Raw genomic sequence first — 8045 nt, 5'->3', positions numbered from 1 at the left:
ACATCCTTCACCTTTCCCTCTGAATGCACCAGAGATCTATCGGCCAGTTGGAGAGTCACGGTCGTGGATGCCAGTTGCCATACATTCAGCTGCCTAAAGATCAATAGAGGCATCAAATTGATGTTGGCTCCAAGGTCACACAAGGCTTGCCCGATGTACAGTCCTCCTATGGAGCAAGGTACCGTAAAGCTCCTAGGATCGCTCATCTTTGGTGGAATTATTGATTTCAAACTTTGTGTTAAAGCCATCGTGGCAAACTTACTAGCTCCCCTCCTCTTGGTTACCACATCCTTCAGAAACTTTGCGTAGGCAGGCATCTCTTCAATCGCTTCACTAAATGGAATATTAATATGTAATTGTTTTAATATAGACAGGAAGTGTTGGTACTGTACCTCTTCATTCTTTTTCTTTCTTAGTCTCTACGGGAAAGGTGGCAACTGTATTCTCACAGTCCTCTCCTCTGTTGGCTTTGAGGTGGACACAACTTCTGGCTCTATTGCTTCTTTTTCTCCTTCTTCTTCTTGTGTCACTGCAATTTCAGGTTCCACCGCAATGGGAGAAGTCCGGCTCGACTCCTTTCTTTCTCCCTCCACAGTTTTCCACGCCGCAATGTCACAACCTGACATTGGTCTTTACCTGATCCTTCCGGGTTGCGTGGGAGTTCTGTTGAACTCAACAAAGCCTCTTGCAGTCTGTTCTTTAGCTCACTTGCAATCTGGCCCATCTGTAATTCTAGATTGCGGATGGACGTAGCCTGGCTTTGAAGCACTATTTCGTTTTTCTCTATATATTGCTTCAATAGGCTTTCCAGGGAAGAAGATTGTGGCGGTTGTGAGCTACTAGCTTGATTGCTTGTCTAACCGTTATTGTGCGGGAAGAATCCAGGTGGTTCTTCTTTCTGCGCCACAGGTTGGAAATTCTGCTGCTGATCCTTCCATGTAAAATTGGGGTGGTTTTTCCACCCGGGGTTGTAGGTATTCGAAAAGGGATTATTTTTCACAAAGTAAATAGACTATGGATTCTGTGGGCATTCTTCCATTGCATGCCCATCACCGCAAGTGGCACACCTTGCGGTGTTTTAACTAATTACGTTGATTTGCCCATTTTGCGGTGTTGGGCTGCTGATCGCAATTCCTTGAATTAAGTTCATCATTGCGGTCATCTGATTCTGTAGTGAAGTAATAACACCATTACTAGCGTCGTTATCCTTGTTTCTCAGTCTCTGATCACTCTCTCTCCAATCCTCTTGGTTTTTAGAGATGCGATTCATGATGTTCTTAGCCTCGTCATATGTTTTGTCAAGCAGGCCACCAGCGGCTGCCGCATTGGCAGTGGTTTGCGAAGTGGGATTTAAACCATGATAAAAGATTTCCATTTGAAGGCAGTCTGGGAAACCATTGTGTGGACAGTCCTTAACCAACCTCTTAAACCTCGCCCAGGCATCCCTGAGTGATTCGTCCATGTCTTGTTCAAAATTAGTTATGAGTTTCCTTCGTCTAGCATTCTCAGTCGGTGGAAAGTATTTCTTCATGAACTTATCTACGACCTGTTCCCATGAAGTGATCTCTCCCAGCTCGAGGGAATATGCCCAATTTTTTGCTTGATCACAAAGAGAAAATGGGAACAAAGTTAGTCAAACTTCTTCGACAGAGATGTTTGGGAACACAAAAGTATTGCAGATTTCGATAAGGCTACAGAGGTGGGCGTGCGGATCCTTGCCACACTGGCCTCTGAATTGTCCTGCAGTCTGGATCATCTGCAGCATCACCGGTTTCATCTCGAATCGGCTTCCATCGAGGGCAGGCCTCATGATTCCTGGAGAAAAATTATAGAGGTTTGGTGATGCATAGTTCCTAATGGGCCTATTGCGGTCGTTTGTCAACAGGATTGGATTCATCATGACGTTGTTTTCGTTTTGTGCTCCGTTTCTAGGCTGCTCTGCCATCTCTTCTTTATCTGGCTGTTGTTGTTGGCAGTCTCTTAATCTTCTTCTGAATGTCCTCTCAATCTCTGGGTCGTAATTCGCCAGAGATTGAGAGTCTACAAAGAAATCAGAAAAATTATCGTTAGCACACTATTTTGCCGAAGTCCCCGGCAACGGCGCCAAAAACTTGATGTGTTATTTTATTAGGTGGAATTTGGATGAAATGCGTTGATGGAGTTGCGTTGAGCACTCAAGTTTTCTCAGTGGAATCCAAGTGTAAACCCCACTGAGTTTTCTGGTAAGTCCAGGGTCAAACTCAGGGACTTGGGAAAATAGGTTGCGGTGGTAATTGTTAGAAAACTTTGTGGTAACCAAATATATAAATAAGTTGTTGTGATTATTGTTTGCGGTAATGGAAATAACAAATACGGCGAAGTTTGAAAAGAGTTGATAAAATGGAAGATGCGATGAGTATGCAGTGAACGGATTGAGAAGAGTTTTGGCTAACACTTCCTAGGATGTGTTCATTCTATGGGATCATGCAACACACATACAATAGTAAACCACCTCTCGGTGTGAATGCTACGGCTTCTAATACTAGAACGTATGCAATATATGCGATAAGTCTACAGGGCCTACATATAAGCCTCTATTCCTATTTATGCGATGACAAAATGACATCCACACAAATATGCGACCACATAATATCATACCTATCTCTAGGGTACATGCGATGCAGTGTTGACAAATAGAGCTCATCTTTAAGTCCCCATCTGTGAAACCCGGATCTCCATTTTCCTACTTAAGTATATGACTAAGGGGTTAATTAGGAGAAAGTTAAATCCTATGTTATGTAAATAATCTAATAATTTTACAATTGTCATAATAACTGTAATAATTGTCACCTTCTGTGGATCAACAATTAGTAAGAGTGAATGTAAACTATAATGGTTAGGTATCATAGTTACGATAACCATATTTGATCCTGGAGTACGAGTAGAGAGGATCCTAAAAGGATAAAAAGAAGAGAAAACCTTGAAGACTTAAATCCTGAATAGTGAAGAAAGGATTGAAGAACTGAGGAAAATATAGAAAATTATTTGGGAAAATTCGTGTGGAAGTTGCACGGAGATAAACCATATTCACAGTAGCTAACGAGATTGGAAAGAATGAGAGTGAAGAGAGCGACACCAGCGAGAGTAGAGGCAACGAGAGAATGGGAGAGAGCGAGATTGATTTGAGCGAGAGAATGGGAGAGAGAGCGAGATTGGAGAAGAGCGAGAGTGGAAAAAGCGAGAGTTTGAGCGAGAAAGTTGGAGAGAGCGAGAGTGGAGAGAGCAAGATTGTGAGCGAGAAAGTGGGAGAGAGCGAGAGCAGCTTGAACGCCTCATTCGAACGTCACGCCCACGCGATCGAAGGAAGCCGCCTGTGCATCGAACGGCCGAGCATTTATGCGTTGAACTTGGCCACGATCTTATAGATTATGCATTGAAAACCCTAAATTGAATACAAAAAAAGCTTGAAGACGTAAAGGCAAACGTCAATTAAAATTAGGTGTCTTATTAAGAGAAATTCTTAAACCCTAAGAAATTGTGTTGGATGTGTTTGGGAAGAACACATTGAACCAAGGTGAAGTTAGCTTACATTGATAAAGGGAGGATTAAACATTTGGCCATGCAGCCAAGTAGGTGGTGTCAACACCATAGGAGGTTTGGACGCCTATAAATAGAGCCTTTGGGATTTCATTTTCAAATCACAAATCATAAAATTCGTAAAAAGAGGGGGAGAGTAGAGTGCATTGGACAGTGAGGGTGGAGGAGAATGCATCAACTTGAGACGAGGAGATCTCTCAATCTACTCAAGCCTTTGATGTAATTTCAAAGCCATTTGAAATATAAGAGAGTCTAATTTTCATGGTGAGGCTGCAGGAGAAGAATCTCTAAGGAATTGGGCTGGAGAATGAGAAAAAGACAGAGGGGTCGAGCTATCGGGTAAGCTGAGCCAATCTTGATGTTTGGATGATTTCGGCTAAACCATGAAGAGTTATGAGCTAATATTTTATGGTAAGCTTCGTAGAAGAAAGTATCTCAAAATAAGGTTTAGAATTATGAATAATCTAACCTGTAAGTTGGATCTGGATTCTAGGGGTAAAAAGGGAGCCCGAGGTAGAAAAGGGAACTATTTGAAAGGCTCCTAAGCAATTAAGGTGAGTGTTATAGCTTTGATAATTAACACATAGTGTGAGTATTATAGCTTTGATAATTAACACATAGTGTGAGTGTTATAGCGTTATAGTTCGATATATCATGAGTGTTATGTTGCTTTGATAAATAAAGAATATTGTGTGTTTATACAGTGTTGATAGTAAATGCATATTATGAGTATTCACTTAGCTTTATACTCTGATATTGGAATATATGCATCTGTAGATACAAAATACATGCTTTTGGTGATAGGATGATTGCCATGATATTGTTTGTGTGTGGCTGTGGAAACTGAGATTATGCTCGGGATATAGTTAGCATGCTTGACAAAAGGTGCTTGACGGGAAAAATATGGTCGGCTTCGGTCAGCGGGGAAATATGGTCGGCGGGAAAATATGGTCGGCTTCGGTCGGCGGAAAAATATGGTCGGCTTTAGTCAGCGGGAAATAATAGTCGGTGAAGATCAGCGGGAAATATGGCCAAGTACCTAAGCATGACTAGCGAGATAAATAAAATGGTCGATGTGCACATTGGCGGGAATTAAGGTCATAGGAAGGTTTCCATAGGTGATTGCATTGATTGATGATATGATATGCATGCCACGTGTAGCATTTTGGAATAAAGGTTAATCATCGCATGAATAAATCCATGATCATGCATGGGTACACTGTGATTATTATTATGTGATTGATTTCCCAAAAATGATGATTTTCAAAGTGAATTTCATCTTAAAAGAACCACTCACTGGCCTTAGTAGCTCACACTCTTCAAAATATTTTCTTAATCCCCCCTCCCCCCAGGTAGCAGGAGATGAGGAGTTCCAAGGTGCTGCTAAGGTCAAGGTCTGCCACGTGCCCCAATTACACTTCCAGAGGGTTTTTACGGTTGTCGTTGTAAACTTTGTTGTTAAGTCCTTAAGTTGTATAAATGTTATTTCACTATCGTAATAAAGAGATGGGCCTACTTAATCTGTTATAGTTTATCTCCTTGACTTAATCATTCCGCTGTGTATAAGTTATAGTATGGTATCAAAGTTATTCCGCAAGAATCATTAGGCAGTAAGTGTCAGCTTAAGGGTTGATAACTGCTGCAGTCGCATCCCTCTCCTAGGCTAAGAAGGTGGTATGGGGGCGGGATGTGACACCATATCTTACTTATGCCGATCTAATCTTGCTTTCTTGAGTCTAAATTCTAACCTAGCTCTCTCGAGTCATTAGGTTCTTTCTTTAGAATCTCTCTTGAGTAGCTCTAAAGGGGTGTTGGGCACAACATAAAACAAGAATCGCATGCGTTGAAGATCCTAGGTCATGTTAGCTTAGTTCTTCTCAACCCCTTCGATTAGTTTAGCTACTCATGCATCCTAAAAGAGTGAATAGATGTAGAATGAGAACTTCCATTGTATAAATATAAAGTTGAAGTACAAAATAACAATGCAAGGAAAGAATAAAGAGCCTGGTAGTAATCTCTTGCGTCCCAGGCTTTTTACACTATCTTTTTGTTCAAAAGATATTCTTGCTCTCATGAGAGTCGGCCCGCTCTCTGCTTTTACGCCTTAAGGTTCTCTCTCGAGTTGCCTTGAGCGATCTTCCGGCGTCTCTACTCTTCTTTTGCTCTGCCTTAAAATAAAAAGGAAAAACTATGGATAGAGACATGCTGAGCTAACTGATCCGAACTTATGAATTTTCGAACCCATTTTCTGAAGGATGCCTTTGGTATTTATAGAGCTTCGGGGTGAAGGCAGCTTCTTTCTTATGATTGCCCAGATGGGATGGCTTTAATTCCCTGACTGATGCACCTAATATTTGTCACCGAAAAGTTGAATGTATTTGTTATCGTTAGCGGCTGTCAGCTTAATTTGGATTCGACCGTCATCAGCTTTTTGTCCCATCGTGATTAATTATGCCTTTCACCCAGATGTGCCCATCAAGTTACTCGACCAAGTTGCGACAATCCTTCTTGAGCAAATGTTTGCGAACAAAATCACTGCAAAGCCTTGCGGTAATGCTGCACTCGTCCAATGATTTCTTATGATCGCAATTTCTGCCTTGGATCAACGCATATTCTGCATAAAAATACAAAAAATCAACTGTTCCTATGCGATGAACGCATGCGACTGTAGTGTAATAAACTTAATGCTTTTAGAACGCAATCTAACACATTTTATCAACGCAAGCCAACATTGTTTAAGAACTTAATACTATGATAACGTGCATTTCTTCCCGTTATCAATATTCTATATAAAGAAGTTAGTATAAGACCGAACCATGAAATGTTTAGTCTCATTATATAATACCGTTCATAATAGAGACTTTCATTTCACCAGGATGACCATAGGTAACATGACCTGAATCCTGAGTGAGTTGTGAACTCCTGCTTATGAGGGCGGTCCTTTGATTTGTATGGGTGAGAGTGGCCAGATCGCTGACCCAACAAGCCTACCATTTTAGGGATTCGTCTGATTGGGGGAGCTGGAAACACAACAACACAAGATGGATTTCACTCCTTCCCCAAAGCAGAGGTAAGTAGATAAATTGCTCCCCTAAGGGCTAATTCTGAGTCTTGAACAATGTGGCGCCATATTCTCTCCCGGCCCAAGAGGGGTTTAGTCATAGTAGGACTATGATCTATTGTTCATTAGAGGGATCAGTGGTACTTAAGGAGTATGATGTAACTACAGGGGCAAAACGGTAATTTGGCTTAGTTGTTCTTCGAGCAATTTGTGAAAGGTCATCGTACTGTTGATTGGTTATATCCAATGGACGCAGAAATATATTTGTAGTGCGAAGAGTGCGGCTGTCGGTCTTTAGTGGAGTGCCCGACAGTTAACGGGTGGTGGATAATGTAATTAAAGAGTTTAATTAATTATTCACGTACTGTTGGAGCTTCAAGCTACAGGTCCATAAGGTCCCCTTGGTAGCTCAAATCGTTGAGAATCAGTTTTTGGGTTAATTTGAATTGTTCAAATTAATAAGAGAGAATTTAATTATATATGATATAATTAAATTGATTCATTATATAGAATATAATTGTTATAATGTATTTAATATATTATAGTTTATTTAGAGGAAATAAATGTTTGAATGAGATTCAAATATATTTTCTATGAATGTGATTCATAGTTGTTAAATTTAATATAAATATAATTTATATTAAATGCCATAAAATAGAGAAAAGAAACTATCATTTATATTGTATATGATACAATATTAAAACTATAGGTTAAGTGTTATATTTGATATAACATATAGTTTAATATAAATAGATATGATAAGTTAGTTATCTTTATTATTTATATTATTTTATTATTTTGAATAATAAATTTCTTTTTTCTCTCCAACCACCTTAATGGGTGGTTAAATGGTTTTGTGGTAAAAGGAATAAAAGAAATTAATTTCTCTTATTCCTTATAAGACTAACGTGAGAAACTATAGATAGAAGAGATTGTCTATACGATAGAATGTTGACAGAAACGTTTGGTGTTTCTTCAATCTCCTTCCTCCTCCAAACTCAAACAAACCCACCTAACCCAAATAGTTAGAGTCCACCACTCTTGGATTCTCACCCTGAGAATACCAAAGGCTCACTGTGGTAGTGTCTCCTTTTGGTTCGAGAAGTTTCGGAAGAGGATCTTCAAGGTTTTTTGCTGAGTTCAAGGTTCGTGACCATTCGAAGGATATACATGAAGAAAGGTTCTTCAAAGGTGATATCTCTTGAACCCTTTTTCTTTGTAAAAGGAATCCTGTAATTTGTTTATGAATGCATATCTTGTATGTTTACTGTAAATTTAGTTTTTCAATCAAAATGGAATTTGGACGATCCGCTTCCACTCAAGGATCTTTGTAAAACGAGTTCCTTCAATCTAAGACTTAAAAGCCCCTTTTAAAGATCTCAACTTCTTCATAAAATAATATATTTCC

The 8045-nt window shown here is 39.7% G+C and overlaps 1 non-coding gene across 1 annotated transcript; it reads left to right on the top strand.

Moving 5' to 3' along the window:
* Nucleotides 1-1391: 1391 nt before the first annotated feature.
* LOC120076964 (small nucleolar RNA R71) lies at nt 1392-1498 on the top strand. Its single transcript, XR_005481708.1, has one exon. It is a non-coding gene; the product is annotated as a small nucleolar RNA R71 (small nucleolar RNA).
* The last annotated feature ends 6547 nt before the right edge of the window (nt 1499-8045 follow it).

Source organism: Benincasa hispida, chromosome 4 (genome assembly GCF_027475165.1).
Source record: "Benincasa hispida cultivar pf3 chromosome 4, pf3_genome.v1.1, whole genome shotgun sequence".
In the NCBI taxonomy this organism is placed as follows: Eukaryota; Viridiplantae; Streptophyta; class Magnoliopsida; order Cucurbitales; family Cucurbitaceae; genus Benincasa; species Benincasa hispida.
Note: the sequence above shows the minus strand (reverse complement) of the source record. Positions and strands in the feature narration are given on the sequence as shown.